We start from the raw sequence: 17,529 nt of genomic DNA on the forward strand, positions 1-17,529 counted from the left end.
TGATAAGCTTGAACACATGCATATACCCATAAAACCACAAAGTAATAAACACATTCATCACCTCCAAAACTTTTCCCCTACTTCTTTACCCCCCCCACTGTGTTTTGGGGGGATTAGAATACTTAATTTGATATCTACTTTCTTAAATTTTTTAGTGTAAAATATAGTATTGTTCACTGTATGCACTATATTATTCAGTGGATCTCTGGAACTTTCTTATTTTGTATAACTGAAGCTTTACAACCTGTTGAACAACACCCCATTTCCCTTTCCCCCAGTCCTAGGCAACCACTATTCTTATTCTTTGTTTCTTTGACTGTTTTAGGTACTGCATATGAGTGTGATCATACAGTATTTATTCTTCTGTGACTATTTCACTTAGTATAATGTCTTCCCGGTTCATCTTTGTTATCACATACGGAATTTTTCAAGACTGAATAATATTACATTGTGTGTATGTGTGTGTGTGCCCACATGCCACATTTTCTTTCTCATTCATCTGTTGATAGATATTTAGGTTGTTTTCATATTTGGCTTTCATGTCTAATGCTTTAGTGAACATGGGAGTACAGATAGCTCTTTGAGATCCTGATTTCAATTCCTTTACACAAATACCCACAAGTGGGAGTGATGAATCATAGTCTTATTTTTGTCTTTTAAACCTCCATACTATTTTTCATAATGGCTGTGCTGATTTATATTCCCAACATCAGTGTGCAAGAATTTCACCTTCTCTACATCATTGCCTTACCTTTTTAAAGTCATGGCCATCCTAACAGGTATGAGGTAATAGCTCATTGAGGTTTCGATTGGAATTTCCTGATGATTAGTAAAGGTAAGCATCTTTTCATATACCTGATATATATTTGTATATTGTCTTTGAAGAAATGTCTATTCAAGTCCTTTGCCCATTTTTAGATCGGTTTATTTGATTTTTTGGCAATCCAATTGTAAGAGTTCCTTATATATTAACCCTTATCAGATACATAGACTGCAAGTTTTTTCTCCTATTCTATAAATTGCTTTTTTTACTCTATTATTTCCTTTGCTGAGTGGAAGCTTTTTAGTTTCACATATCTTAGGTGTCTGTCTATTTTTCCCTTGTTGTCTGTGCTTTCACTGACATATCCATGAGGTCACTGCTAAATATCAATGTCAAAAATATTCTTACCTAAGTCTTCCTCTAGGAGTTTTATCATTTTAGAGCTTACATTTACGTCTTTAGTTCATGTTGAGTTGATTTTTGTGTATAGTGTGAGGTAAGAGCCTAGTTCTATTCTTTTGTGTATGGACATCCAGTTCTCCTAACACTATTCGTCGAAGAAACCATCCTTGTCCATTGTATATACTTGGCACCCTTGTTGAAGATCAGTTGACTTTTATGTGTGAGTTTATTTCTGGGTTCTCTGTTCTGTTCCATTGATCTGTATGTTTGTTTTTATGTGGATATTATACTGTTTTAATTAGTTTAATTTTATGATTTTTTTTGAAATCAGGAAGTGTGAGGCTTCCAGTTTTATTATTCTTTCTCAAGATTGTTTGTTTCTTCAGGGTCTTTTGTGGTTCTTCATTCTTCTTAAGGATTTGTGGATAGACCACATGTCAAGTCACAAAACAAATCTTAAAAAAAAAAAGATTAAAATCAGTATCTTTTTGACCACTATAGAATAAACCTAGAAAGCAATGACAGAAGGAAAACTGTTAAAGTCATGAATATTTGGAAATTAAACAACACACTCCTGAACAATCAACAAATCAAAGAAGATATCCAAAGCAAAATTAGACAATATTTTGTGACAAGTGAAAAATGAAATACAGCATACTAAAAATTATGGAGTGTAACAAAAGCAGTACTAAGAGGAAGTCTTTCAGCTCTTTCACGGATGGGTGACCATGCCTTAGCTTGATTTTTTTTAAGTTTAACTTTAACTATAATGGGTTTTCTGTAAATGATGAGCGAATGATTTTCTCTAACGCTTGAAAATAAATTCAATTTTTTGTCTCTTCTTTAGATGAGTTTTTCTTAGGATCTTAAATTTGAAAGGGATCTTATAGAGTATCTTGAGTTCACTTTCCCATCTGACACAAAATCTTTAGGCACTTAACAGGTGGTGTCAAGCCTTGGTTTATTGCTTCATTTAAGAGCCCAGTCTCTTATGAGGCAGTTGAAAACATTTCTTCAGATTGGCTCCCTTCTAACTGCTGCCCATAGATTTTTAGTTCTTTTCACTAGTGCAAAACGTTCCAAACAAATAAACCTATTGCCATCTTTTTTCAGTTGTCTAGGCAAAACATTCCCAACTTTATTGTTTACCTATATTTGTAGCCTTCTAATCTTTTTTTGTTATACTTCTCTGGACTCTAGCTCATCCATGTCTCTCTTGAAATATTGTTCTCAAAAGTGAACATACAAGCCAGGTGTGGTTCATACCTGTAATTACAGCACTTAAGAGGCTAAGGCAGGATGACTGTGAGTTTGAGGCCAGCCTGGGCTACATATCAAGACTGTTTCTCAACAAACAAACAAAAAGAAACAAAAGCTAACAAACAAGTGAACACAGTAGTCCAGGTGTAGTCTAAACAGTGGAGAATACTGGCTATTGACTGGTCCTTCCTTTGATCCTGAAACTGTACTCATACTAATTTGGCCAAAGAATTTGCTAGTGCTCCTTTTAGCAGTTACAGAAGCACAGTTCAGAAAAGACCAACTGAAGTCTCTTGGTGTTTTAAAATAATTATTATACTAGGTCACTCTTACAATTTTCTTTGGCAATCAATTTTTTAAAAAATACAAAATGTCATCTCGTTAATTTTGCTCATTGTTTAAATAATAAAATTGTTTTGATTCTTTGCCATCTATCATATCACTCTGTTTTTTGAGATAAGGTCTTGCTATGTAGCATAGGCTGGCTTTGAAATTATGATCCTCCTGCCTCAGTCTCCTGAATACTGGGATTGCAGGTATACACTACCATACCTGGTTCCTGTTACCTATTCTTTAGTTTCATAAGCTGTCTTCAAATTCTACCAGCATATTTTCTATACCTTTATTTCAATCATTAGTCTTTGTATTACCACTCCTAGCACATCTGTGTGGCTCGTAGTAGGTTCATGGCTGTGGATTGGTAAACTGGTAAATAGGGCAAAGCCTGGGCCAGAGTTCTAGAGCTTGCCATGTTCAAGTTTAACATCTATGATTTATTACTCCACACTCATTGGACTTGGGTTTTTCTTTATTTTTTTGGTGGTACTGGGGCTTGAACTCAGGACTTTGTACTCGCTAGGCAGGTGGTCTACCACTTGAGCTACACTCTAGCTCTTTTTACTCTGGTTATTTTGGGTTTCTCTGAGTCCTTCCTCTCTTTGCCACTTCTGTAAGTAGTCTTTTTTGTTATCCAGACTCTTATTTACAAGGTCTGATGGAGAAAGCTTCTGTTATTCTGCCTTTTTGCCTGCTCTGGTTATTTTGGAGATAGGTTCTCTCTTTTTGCCCAGGCTGACCTGGAACCACTATCCTCTTAGTTTCAGCCTCCTGTGTAGCTTGGGATTACAAGTACACACCACCACACCAAGCTATTGGTTGAGGTGGGTTCTTGCTAACTTTTTGCCCAGGCAGGCCTTGAACGACTATTCTCCCAACTTCAGCTTCCCAAGTAGCTAAAATTATAGGCGTGAGCCACTGGCTCCCGACTTGACTTGGTTTTTCATGTAACTGTGAGTTCTAGTAAGAGTTTCTGTCCTCGCAGCTAGAATAAGATTTTAAAGAGGTCTTTGACAACTCTTTTGCTTCAACCCTCAGTTAATTTCTCCTTAGTTTATCCCTTTCTGTTTTACTAATCTTCCCAACTCCATTAGGTCATGAGAGTTGTATGCATGTACTACATTCGTGGTAGATGCTAGGGACACAAACATGAATAAGGCACAGTCACTGCCCTTGAGAATTTATGGTTTAGAGCAGGAGCTCTAGATCCACTTCTTAGGTGTGACTTACTAGCTGGTGACTTTGAGGAAGTTGCTTCATCTCTCTGCCTGAGTTTCTCACCTGTTCACTAGTGTTAAGTAATACCATCTACCTCAAAGGATTATTGTGAGAAGGGTGGACACAAATAATTTCCATGTAATGCTGAGAACTAAGACAAGCATTTTGCATGGGAGTTCAGAGCGGAGGCATTTAGCTCAATTTAAGGGTTCCCAATGGAGGCTTCCACAAGGACAAAAGCTAAGCAGAATTGTAAAGGCCTGCTAAGATCCAGGTGAAAAAAAAAGACTGGATGAGCATTTGAAGAAGAAATAGAATGAACAATCACCCCCCAGGGTAGTGTAAGGAATAATATGCTCAGCTAACCACCACCAGTTGCAAACATCTAGATTAAATGATGAAAGCGTCCATAGACAAAACTGAAAGATACCTGGGACCAGGTCATGGAGGGCTCTGTCTTCCTCTTCTAGTCATGCCATTGCCTCTAAACCCCTCTACAGAGAAATTCTGAAGGTGCAACTATGTAGGAAACTTCTGAAGTAATGGATTCTGACTATGGCGTTGATAAGCTGTGAGAGAGATGTTAAAGATTGCAACCAGGTTGTTGACAGGTGTGAACAGTTACTGAGAACTTACCACTTGTCACTCATTCTTCGGGGCACTAGGCAGACAGAGGTGGATGAAATAGGGTCCTATCCCTCAAAGAGCATATGGTCTATTTCATTTAGCTCTTACTTCTCTTAGATAAGGGTACCATGATAGACTGTTAAATAACTTGCAGAGGTTAATATATATTGTGTATGTATACTGGAGCAAAATTGTTTTCTAAGAGTCAAATATTTTAGTTTGCCATTTATAAGTTCTGGATACATAATTCCGGAGCTCAGGAGCAAGACCTAGGGTGAAAATGTAGAGATTGAAAAGTACTGACAGTTGAAGTAAAGGATGTGGACAGTATCAATCAAGGGGAGCATCAAGAGTAAAGGAAAAGGGCTGGCAGAGTGGCTCAAGTGGTAGAGCATTTGCCTAGCAAGCATGAGGCCCTGAGTTCAAAACCCAGTATCACCCCCCCACCCAAAAAAAAAGAGTGAAGGAAAGGCAGAACCTATAATACGTATAGTATTTGTTCAGCACTCACAGATGGGCAACTAAAAGGAAGCATCTTTCCACTACCAAAAAAAAAAAGAGGCCAAAGAAACAAAAAAAAAAAAAAAAAAAAGAGAGAGAGAATGAGTGTGGGGGGGGTTAACCTTGAATTCTGGGAAAAAGTAACTTAAAGGAGGAGAATTTTAAAAAGGAAGGAGTCCTTCTTAAAATTCCTTTCTCCCTTCCTTTCTCCCGTCCTCTCTCCTTCCTTTCCCTCCTTTTTTTCCTCCCTCTCTCTCTTTCTTTTTTTTGAGAAAGGATTTTGCTATGCAGCCAAGGATGGCTTTTCCTGCCCCAGCCTCCACAGTGCTGGGATTATAGGGGTGTGTCATCACGCCCAGCAGAAAGTACTTTCAATTACTGAAAAGCTGTCAAGCAAGATAGATTGAAAGGAATTCATTGGATTTAGTCACAAAGAGATAATTGATGACCTTTATGAAGAGGTTTCCGAGTAATGGTGATGGAAGCCAAACTGGAGTGGGTGGGAAGTGATGAGGAAAACTGAGCATAGACTATTCTCTTAAGAAACCTGTCTGAGGACTGTGGAAATGACTCAGTAGGAGAGTACCTGCCTGACATCTGTGAGGCCCTGGGTTTGATCCCCAGTGCTGCAAATAAAAGAATCTTGTCTAGGGAGAAATGAAGATAGAAAGGGATATAGAGTCAAATGAGAAGTTTGGTTTTTCTTTTTCCTTTTTTTGTCTTTTTAATTTGTAAAGAATCGAATATTTTTGGAATGAGCCAACAGAGGTAAAGGTTGAAATAGAGGTAATTGGAGATAATGAAGAAGGCAGGGAAGTTGAGTGTGGTGCTGTGTGCCTGTAATCCCAGCTACTTGAGATATGGAGACAGGAGGATCCAAGTCCAAAGTTGGCCCAAGCAAAAAATTGAGGCCCTGTCTGAAAAACAAACTAAAAGCAAAAAGATTAGGTCATGGCTCAAAGGATAGAGCTATTGGTTCAAACCCCTGAGTTCAATCTCCAGTACCACCAAAAAAAAAGACAGGAAAAGAAAAAGGGAACTCCAGAACATGGGCAGGTGGTGAGATGCCTCCTTTACTCTGGGCAGTTTTGCCTGCAGGTTCATGGGTAGTTCACAGGGTAGAAAGTTTGCCCTTGGTATCTGTTTCTTCTTTGAAATAGGAAGCAGATTTCTGCAAAGAGTGTGAGTGAGAGTTGGAGGAACAGGAGCGCTAGATGACTTGTGAAGGTTTGAAAAATCCTCAGGAAATGACATTTAAAATGAAATCTGAAGAATCTGTAGGAGGTAGCCTGGGATGAGATGTGAGGAGAACCTTACCAGTGAAAACTTTCTGAGTATCTTTAAAAAAATTATTATTTTTTCTTGGTGCTGGGAATCAAACTCAGAGCCTTGAATATACAAAACATGTACCCCCAGCCTTCTGAGCATCTTGAAGTGGGAAAAGCTAAACGTGTTCCAGCTGGACATAATAAGGGAGGAAAAGGGATGAGGTTGAATGATCAGGTTAACACCATATTTTTTTTATTGTTTTATTATTCATATATGCATACAAGGCTTGGGTCATTTCTCCCCCCTGCCCCCACCCCCTCCCTTACCACCCCCTCCGGCCCCTCCCTCTTCCCCCTACCCCCTCAATACCCAGCAGAAACTATTTTGCCCTTATTTCTAATTTTGTTGAAGAGAGAGTATAAGCCATAATAGGAAGGAAGAAGTGTTCCTGGTTGAGATAAGGATAGCTATACGGGGAGTTGACTCACATTAATTTCCTGTGCATGAGTGTTACCTTCTAGGTTAATTCTTTTTGATCTAACCTTTTCTCTAGTTCCTGGTCCCCTTTTCCTATTGGCCTCAGTTGCTTTTAAGATATCTGCTTTAGTTTCTCTGCGTTAAGGGCAACAAATGCCAGCTAATTTTTTAGGTGTCTTACCTATCCTCACCCCTTCCTTGTGTGCTCTCGCTTTTATCATGTGTTCAAAGTCCAGTCCCCTTGTTGTGTTTGCCCTTGATCTAATGTCCACATATGAGGGAGAACATATGATTTTTGGTCTTTTCGGCCAGGCTAACCTCACTCAGAATGATGTTCTCCAATTCCATCCATTTACCAGCGAATGATAACATTTCGTTCTTCTTCATGGCTGCATAAAATTCCATTGTGTATGGATACCACATTTTCTTAATCCATTCGTCAGTGGTGGGGCATCTTGGCTGTTTCCATAACTTGACTATTGTGAATAGTGCCGCAATAAACATGGGTGTGCAGGTGCCTCTGGAGTAACCTGAGGTTAACACCATATTACAAGAGTCCCATTTATGCTAACTCATGAGGTGCATATAACCCATAAGACTTGAAGTGGGAAAAGCTGAGAGGGCTGGTGGAGTGGCTTAAGTGGGAGAGCACCTGCCTAGCATGTGTGAGGCCCCGAATTCAAACCCTAGAAGCAAACAAAAAAAAATCTTCCATGAGAATGGGACAAATTTATTAGGGCCCATAGAACAACTTCTGGGCCATAAGAAGACCCAGTTGAAGGGAGAAAACCATAAATTGGTAGAAATATCAATCCACATAGTCATGGGATTTTTTTTTTTTCAACAGTGGTTGGGAGGCTGATGTCAGATTGGTGGAGTTTGCCATCAAAGGAATAAAAGAGTTGAGGGTTCAGGAAGAAAATTACTGAAAACACGAGTCATGTTGTCTGGGTAAAGAATGAAATGAAGATAAGAAGACACAGGAAAACTGGGGAGGATATGGAGGGCTCAAGAGTCTGGAGCATAAATTAGAGGAGAGGGAGGGAGTGCAGGATCTTCAGGATGAATCATGTTCTATGTGTTATATTTGAATTAGATATTGTTCTGGGTATTAAGATTCAGGAGATGGCATTGAGAATAGGTGATCAAAATAAAGAAGAGCTGCCTCTTTCTCCACAATATTTCTAGTACCCAATCCAGTGCCTGGAACATAGTAAGTCTTTAATATATACTAGTTCAAAAATGAATAAAAATGTTTTCCTTTCTGCCTCCCATGGTATTAGACCAATTTACCTCTTCCTCATGTATTTCATCTGTTAATTATCACTATGGCAAATGCTCTAGAAGAAAAGTACTACATGTCATGAAACTGCGTAATAGGGAGTCCTGATCTGCTGAGGGATGGAGGTCAAGAAATTTTCCTCAGGAAATGACATTTAAAATGAAATCTGAACAATCTGTAGGAGGTAGCCTGGAGATTAGATGTGGAGAAGGTCTTACCAGCGAAAAAATTTCTGAGTATCTTTTTGTTTTTATTTTTAAATTTTTGGTGCTAGGAATCAAACCCAGGGCTTTGTGCATGCAAAACTCATAGCCCCTGCCCTCTGAAAATCTTGAAGTAGGAAAATGCTAAAAGTCTTTTAGCTGGTAGTAATGAAGGAGGAAAAGGGATGGAGTTGAAAGGACAGGATAGGACCATATTAGATGAGGTCCCATTTATGCTAAATCATGAAGTGCTTATGGCCTATAATACTTGAAATGGGAAAAGTTGACTTATCATTATTGTTAGCTTATAAGCATTAGTAAGAATTACACTATTTTTATGAGTATGTGATTCTACACAGTGAGATTTGAAAACTGCAAGGTTTTGTTTGTTTAAATGTCTTCTCCAGCCAGCCTGCTGCTTCCTTTCTAAAGTCTTATTCCTTTGGAGTTAACAAAGCAAATGTGATAGCCTTACAAAAGCCACTATTAAAATCACTTAGGTTACCTTAGAGAAAGTCTGTAGGCCTCCTTCTTCTGTACTGTTCTAGTTTTTTCCAGTAAGTTTTATGATTGGTGTCTTAGTCCAAAATATCTTAGATTAGAAAATTTGGCAGAGCGACTCAAGTGGTAGAGCACCTACCTAGATTAGAAAATGTATCAATAGTAGAAATTTATTTCTCAATTTTGGAGGATGATGTCTGATACCAAGGTACCAGCAGATTTGGTGTCTGGTGAAATCTCACTCTGTTTTATAGATGGCACCTCATGCTGAAAGGGGCAGAAGTGTGTGTGTGGGGAAGGGTAGGATCTCTTTCCAGACTCTTTAGAAGGGCATTGGTCCCATTCATGAAGTGTCTGCCTTTGTGACCTAGTGTTCCAAAGAGTCTTCCACCTCTTAATAACATCACCTCGTGGGTTAGATTTCCACATAGGAATTTTGGAGGGACACACACCTTGAGATCATAGCAATTAGGTTAATTAGGTGTTTGAATAGGGAACAAATAAGCTTAATTAATGGTTTACAAAGAAGACAAAGAATAGAGCAGAGACCTTTGTGGATGACAGGATGGGAGGCTCAAATAGGTAAGCATTGTGAAGGAGATTTTGGATTTTGGGCTTTCCTGGAACAGCTAAGGCCTCAGGGATATTTGTTTCACAATTTTGTATAATATAAACCTATCCAAAACCTTGAATTTTAGCAAGATAGGTAATTAATTGCCCACCCCAAGATCAATCTTGGAGAAACTGTTTTGAACTGGTATATATTCATGTGTGTGTGTGTGTGTGTGTGTGTGTGTGTGTGTGTGTGTGTGTGTATGTATGTGTGGTCAGGGCAAGTCTGAAGTTTCCACTCTAACCCAAGTTGTGGTTGGTGACATGGTACCCAGCCTGAGCTTGGCAACCTGGTGCTTGGAGCTCTCCACCCTAGTGCTGCTTCTTCCCCTCCTCTTGGGCTCATTGGATGTTGACACACAGAGGGATCTGGCTTTTGGTCTTTTTCCATTGTAATGCTTCGGCACAATAGCTGACACCATCAGGGAAATGCATGTGTGCTCACAGGTCAAAGCAATGAAGCATCTCAGGAGCACTGCCACTTCAAAAGAAAGGCACGGTCTGCGTTCTAGATACCACCAGAAGCACATAGGTTAGAGCAGATACACAGCAAATATAAAATAAGGATAAAAAACCATGTTGACCTAGAATTGTTTTACTTGGGTTTATTTTGTAGCATATAAATCTGAGGCATGTGAAAATAACATGGTGTTTGTTCATAAATAGAAAAATAAACTTTTGGGCAAATAGAGAACTTGGAAATAGACCAGTGTACATCTGGAACTTTGATATATTATAAGTGGCAAGGCAGACCAATGAAGAAAGAAAAGACTATTTGATAAATGTACTTATAAAAATTATTATCTGTATGGAAAAAATGCCATATTTCCATACCTACAGATGGCTACCTCATACCATATGGAAAAATGAACTCTAGATAAGTTAAGGATTTAAGCAAAGAATTTATTAAAGATACAAAAAGACTACTTTAGCCATAAGAAAAAAGATGAAAAATCTGACAATTTAAAATTAAGAACTTCCAAACATTGAAAGATATATGACTAAAAGGAAAAAGAGAAAGTACCAGCTGGGAGAGGATATTTAACCAACAAAGAATTAATAGCAAGACTTGCCAGATGTGATGGTACCCACTGTAGTTCCAGCTACTCAGGAGGCAGAAGTAGGAGGATCATGAACTTGAGGCCAGCCCAGGCAAAGTTAGACCTTATTTCAGAAACAAAATACAAATCAGATACTCTTTTTATAAAAGTTCAAAAGAAATGAAATTAAGCAATATAATTTTTGGTAATACAAATATGTGATTAAAGCAATGATAACAAAAGCAAGCCAATAATAAGTGTGAGAATCAGGAAGGGAAGTTAGAGGAATGGATTGGGGGAAACTCATAGGTGATTGTAAATGATGCTCAATGTTCTAATTCTTATATTGGTGGTTGGTTCACAAGTATTTATATTAGTAATAATAATCAAATACATGGATAAGTGTGTATATATATACATATATAGAGAGAGAGAAAGAAGGGGAAAGAGAGAGAGACAGAGAGAGAAAGAGGTTGTGGTTGAATCTAGGAATGAGAGTGTGTCACAAATCAGATACTCCAATTCTGGTTTTAAGTTCTCCATTTGAGTACAAAAATAGCAACTATCTTGATCACATTTTATTCTTAGTGTTACCATAATTAATCCACACACTGAATCTTATTTTTGGTTACTATCATAATCCCCCTTTTATAGGTGAGTCGAAGCTCAGTGAGTTCAAGTGAATGAAGCTGGCATATGGTAGAATTCAGAATTTGAAGTCTCCTCTGCTTAACTCTAGGGCCTGGCCTTTAATACCTGGCTAGGCTCCCACTCTCTGAGACTATTTCACTCACTAATATACCCACCAAGAACAGTTATTCTGTTGAGAATAACAATCTTTAGATATGCAAAGGTAAAAGTTTACTTAACATTGAAATAGTTTGCTATACGTAGTAGGCCACAGCAAGCTGAGGAGTTTGCATGTGTGACAAAGTGGAAAAGCTCAAATGAAATCTTGCATCATATCATTGAGTAATAAGAATTTGAATGCAAGAAGACTAAAATAAGACATGTCCTGCACTTTTAGATGGAAAATGATTCATTCCCTGAGGCTGCACAATGTTCCTTTTCTTTATGCCCACACACCACAGCAATGTAGAGATATAGAATGTTCCCAAACTTTTTTAGCGTTTGTAAATTTGTTATGCATCTAATTTATTCTGCTTTGTGACCTAACCCAAGTATCTTGGTTAAAGAATGCCAAATGTGAAGCTCCTGCCCCCTCTACTGGTCAGCCTTGTTTTGTCATAAATATCTTTCTAAATATGCATTCATCTACCCTGTGAGGAAAGATAATTCAATGCCTATTTCCAGTGTCCTGTGGAATTTTTTTGTTTATTTGTTTTCTTTGGAGAAGACAGTTGGCAGTGGGAAAGAGAGAGGAATATGTATTTTTATTGTGAAGAAGACAAAATGTCACCAAGAATTTGGCTTGTAGGCAGATGCTATATTACTGAACTCAGACCAACTCTTTGAGGGGAATAAGACCAAATCTTTTGGAGGTGAGAACATTAGCTTTGAGGCAGCATCTTCAACCTTTGTTTTACAGCCAAAAATCTGTTTTCTCAACTCATCATCCAATTAAATTTATTAGGTACTCTCACAGATATCTATCTTATTGGGTATATCTCTATCTCTGTCCTCCTAAAGGTGGTATTCGCTTCTCCTTCCTGTGTTTATAAACCAAATCTATTAATCAGAGTAAAATGAAGACCTCTAAGGGCAGAAATCACATTTAATTTTCTGTTGGGTTCACCCCCCCAAATAGTGCATACCACATAGTAAATAACAATTATACTACTTAGCTTCTCAAATTGCCACATAAGAGTAGAAAACATCCCCAGTCAGTAGCCCAGGGAAATCCAAATCAAAAGGATAAAAGAAGATGCTGACCATGCACCAGCAGACTAAATACAGTCATTTTATTGTTGTACCCATAATCACTATTTGACTAGAAACATTTCAGGGTATGTTGACTCCAGGATGCTGAAGTTCAACAATCAGGTTCAGAAAACATCTATTAAAACGATTTCCCTCTTCCTCCATCTCTAAATCCCCAAATTGTTAAACACTGAAGATGGCTAAACAATACCAGTTTATATTCTTTTTCAACTCATGCAGTACTTGACCACAAAACCCTGAATATAGTGAAGAAGCAACTCTGAGAAGCTAGATAAGTTTCTGCAGGCGAGAGGCCAGGAACCTTGGATTGTGGCCTTGGCTCTACCAAGTTGTAGGTAAGTAGTAATTGGAGTATCACTTCAGTTTACTTTGTGCCTCAGTTTCCTTATTTGTAGAGCAGTAATAATCATAACTGCTCTATGTACTAAATTAAGGGTAGGTGGATTATGTATACACTGCATACTCTCGGAAGCAGTGAGGCTTGGGCTGGTCATCCACTTACAACTCCATCATCTAGGCAGACTGAAGATTTCTTTTTATTTTGTTTCTGTAGACAGGGTCTCGCTGTGGCCTTGAACTCATGATCCTCCTACTTCAGTCTCGTGAGTGCTGGGATTACAGATGTGCACCACCATGCCTGATTCAGACTGAAGACTTCCAACTTCCCTCAGGCTGGGACAAGTGAGACCAGTGTATGAGACAACATATACACAAGTATATACACCCCCCACAAATTATTAAGGAGAACATGAGCCCCTCTCTTCCTTGGACATTTAGCACTGGCACAGCCTGCCATAAAGCCTAAATATCCTCTCTTACAATTAATGCTATTTAGGCCCCAGGAAAACATTTTCCCACATCTCTTGTTTTATGTCCTCAATCCAGAAGGTGGCTGCATCTATATGAAATAAAGGCTTGTGGGTCATGCCATTTCTAAAGATGAGCCCCACGGTATTTTGAAGTGTAGAGAGCACTTGAGTGATGGAAAGTGCTCAGATAGGTGGTAAAACAAATTAATCACTTTTTCAAATCCTCTCCTTTAACAAGAGTAAATATTTTCCCCTAGCTAAGTATTGTTCTCCAAAAGTACTCACTGTACATTTATTTTTGCTTTTTTTCTGTTTATAAATTAGGATGTTATTCACAGCTGTTGTACATGGTGGTTTGAGAATATTTTGCAACATTACATAATTCACCTTTCTCTTAAACAGTATATATGAAAGTGTATTTGCCTCCTTAGGCTGTTTTAACTACCTAAAACTGGGTGGTTTAAATAGCAGAAATTGATTTTCTCACAGGTCCAAAGGCTGGAAGTTCAAGATTAAGTCTCAGCAGTATGGGTTTCTGGTGAGGCCTCTGGGCTTGTAGATGGCGCCCTCTCCATTTGTTGTCATGTGGCCTTTTCTCTGCGCATTGTCGCAGAGTGCCCAGGTTTCTCTTTTTTATGTAAGGACAGCAGTTCTATTGGATTAGAGCCTCATCCTACGGGTAGAGGAGGTAATTAAGGTTAAGGTTAATCTCAAATGTTAAGGTTAGGCTCCAACATCAGAATTTGGGGGGTACAATTCATACTATAACTAAAATATGAAGTATTGTATGAATCTTTGCATTGGCAAGTAGAAAGAAAATGACTTGTCAACGAAAATTGTTTTCTTTTTATAAACCAGTAGCATTTAATTGAATTTTCAAAAGTTAGAATTTCAAGCTTTAACATGTTGATATTTATTCATTTTAATTTGTATTTTGACTTTTTTTTTTGGCAGTACTGGGATTTGGACTTAGGGCCTCACACTTGCTTGGCAGGTGCTCTACCACTTGAGGCACTCTGCCAGCCCTTTTATGTTTTGGGTTTTTTCGAGATAGGGTCTCCCGAAGTATTAGCCTGGAGCTGACTTGGAACCACGATCCTCCTGATCTCTGCCTCTTGAGGAGCTAGGATTATAGGCATGAGCCACCAGCGCCTGGCTCAGTTTCTTTTTTTTAATATGTATTTCTTTAAGAAAAACAGTAGGTTGTGAGGCTTGAACAAATATTTAAGATAAACACAGGACTTTGGAACAAAATTTGCATTTTCCAAGAATTTTGCTTTGCTCTGGGTCACTTCCCAGGGTTGTGCAAGCATACACGTGCGTGTGTGCGCATGCCTGCGCGCGCCTGAGTTCGTGCGTGTGTGCGTATATTATGCAGCTTGCATTCTTCTCTCCCAGAGTTTCATAGAAAAGATTAAGGAGCCCTGGAAGAAATATAAACAACTGTCTAGGACAAGAAGAGTTCAGAGTAGGATGTCTAGGGAGGAAACGAGAGATTCCAAAAATAAGTCCTCCATCTGAAAAGGAAAGAGACAATTAGGCCATGTTGCTGGCTTCATTGCTTGGTTCTTAGGACAGCAAATCATTCATTCTGATTCTCTGTGGGCTGGTTAATTGAACTCTTTTCCCTTTGTGGAGATGGCTCAGGCTTGACCACCCTGTTTGTTAGTATGTAACTGCTTGGTCATTAGCAAAAGTGTGGAAGGCACAGAACAATCTCATAGTGTTTTGAAAAAACAACTAAATGGATGTTTTCGCTGATGGTGGATAAGTAGTGCTTCCTTTGTATAGCTCTGTACTCTGAGCTCTCAGTTCCACCAAGGCACTATGAAATTGGGAGCGAGTTCACTGCACATTTCCTTGTTTGCAAAAATCAGATGTTGATCACAAAATGATCTGTAATAGCCTGGATTTTTCTTTTTTACCATTTTACTTTAAAGTTTTCCTTTACTTTTGAACATTTTTTCATGTGTTTATTGGCCATTTTTATTTCTTTTGAGTGCTGTTAGATTTATTTGCCCATTCATTGACTGGATTAGTTGTTCTTTCTAATTTTTTTTCTCACAGTACTAGTGTTTGAATTCAGGGCTTTGCACTTTGTAGGCAAATGATCTACCACTTGAGCCACACCTTCAGCCCTTTTCTTTCCTTTTGTAACCCCCTGATATACAAATTTAATGATAGTAAAAAGAGCTTAACTAGATGGCCTTCAGGAACCTTCTTTGGTTCACTGAGTTTTCAAGGTTTCCAAATATAAGGATTTTACCTTTAGTCCTGATTTTGAATTGGAAATATTGTTATGAATGAATGATGCATATTTAAAATTTTTCCTAGCTCTGTCCCCTGAAAAGTCCTTAGAAATAAAACTAAACCAGTGAGAAAGCCTTCCTAGCACCCAGACTGAGGTCTCTATGTGCTAATTTTCCCTAAAAGTAATCAAGGTATGGGTATGTAGTGAATGCTGTAGTGTGTTCCCAGATCCCCCTTTCAAAACTCAGGACTCAATCCTTGGATTGCTGGGAACCCAACAGTGGGTTTTGGCTCTCAGCTGAGTCACTCTTGGGACATTACCTCTAAACCAAAATTTCTCAGACTCTGCACTATTGACATTTAAAAAAATTTTTTTTTATTATTGTTGTAATGGGGGTACATTGTGATATTTACCAAAGTTCTTACAGTATATCATAGTTGAATTCACCCTCCCAATCACTTTCCCCCCATTCCTGGCATATTGACATTTTGGACTAGATAATTTTTTGTTGTTGGGGACTGTTCTGTCCATTGGAAAATGTTTTGCAGAATCCCTGGCTTCTATCTACTAGATGCTAGTAGACTCCTACTCCTGGTTATGACAATCAAGAAATATCCTAGACATTGTAAACTGTCCCTTGGGTGGGGGAGAAACTTTCTACTATTGTGAAACTACTACTATAAAGTGACACAAGCCACCTTACCTAAGATCACAACTCCACCCTCAGGGGCAGCCTACATCCAATGACTAATTAATGTGGGTTTATAGAGTCCAGGCTCTTTGGCCTCAAGGCAGACCATCTCGAGCACTCTTTGTGGGATTGTGATGATGAATATGTTGTGCTATAGGGCCTTCTACTCAGTGCTGTATTTCTCCCTCCCTGACAGGTGTTGACTCTAGGGCTAGTCCCCAATGAACTTGCATGTAAATACTTAATTCAGTCTGTTTCCTGGGGGAATCAACTTGAGACATGACATATTATGGAAATGACTAAAATATAAAACATGCCATGATAACCCTGGAATATTTTGTGATAGCAGAAAGTAAGGAAGCTGTCAGTGTTGAAAGGATTTAACAGTCAATGTATTTTTTATTTTATTTTTTTTTTGGGATGTTTGTTTGTTTGTTTGTTTTTTCCTTTTTCTTTTATTATTCATATGTGCATACAAGGCTTGGTTCATTTCTCCCCCCTGCCCCCACCCCCTCCCTTACCACCCACTCCGCCCCCTCCCTCTCCCCCCCACCCCCTCAATACCCAGCAGAAACTATTTTGCCCTTATTTCTAATTTTGTTGTAGAGAGAGTATAAGCAATAACAGGAAGGGACAAGGTCAGCAGTCAATTTAGATAAGGTCTCACTGGTCAAAGATAGTCAAAGATGAATATCAATAATGATAGTAACACAACAGATCGGTGCCTAAGTTCATGACATAAAAATAAAAATGTCACGGTCACTTTGAAGGCTGTAAGAACTGCCTCTTAATTTTTGAAAACTGATAAAAGAAAATAATCAAGCATTTTACTTATCTTTCTTATATTACTTATAACAAATAACCAAACAGTTGGTGAGAGGCAAGAGTCAAAAAAGGATAGAAGAAATGATAGAAGCAGACTATCACCATTTTGCTTTGCAGTCCCTAAAGAGTTAATGACCTTAAGCAGTGATCATCAATAACTGATAACAACAGAAAAAGAAATAGCCAGTTATCAGATACCCCCTGATGAATAGATAACATCATGATGTCATGGTCTTTTGGCATATTTAGGGGGCAGTTTATAAGATTTCCCTTACTTCTGGCATCAATTGCCAGTTTGAGGATTCCCCAAATCACCCTTAGTTTTGATAATTTGCTAGAAGGACTCATAGAACTCACTGTAGGTTGTTATACTAATGGCTTTGATTTATTATGTCAAACGGATACAGATTTAAAGTAGCTAAAGAAAAAAGTACACAAAGCAGAACCCAGAAAAGTTCCAGTTGTCTTCTCCCCATGGAGTGATAGACAGCCCTACTTTCTGATATTTGATGTGTGATATAGATTATTGGCAAGCAAGGAAGCTTACCTGAGCTTTCTTG

General features: G+C 38.4%; 1 protein-coding gene across 1 annotated transcript in view; it reads left to right on the top strand.

Moving 5' to 3' along the window:
* The first annotated feature begins 42 nt into the window (after window positions 1–42).
* The window catches only part of Btg4 (BTG anti-proliferation factor 4), a 101,054-nt gene continuing 83,567 nt past the window's right edge, over window positions 43–17,529 (top strand). The window contains exon 1 of the mRNA XM_074066756.1: window positions 43–835. The gene's annotated coding sequence lies outside the window, so the exon portion shown is untranslated. The remainder of the gene's footprint in view (window positions 836–17,529) is intronic.

The sequence above is a fragment of the Castor canadensis genome, chromosome 2 (assembly GCF_047511655.1).
Source record: "Castor canadensis chromosome 2, mCasCan1.hap1v2, whole genome shotgun sequence".
Taxonomy (NCBI): Eukaryota; Metazoa; Chordata; class Mammalia; order Rodentia; family Castoridae; genus Castor; species Castor canadensis.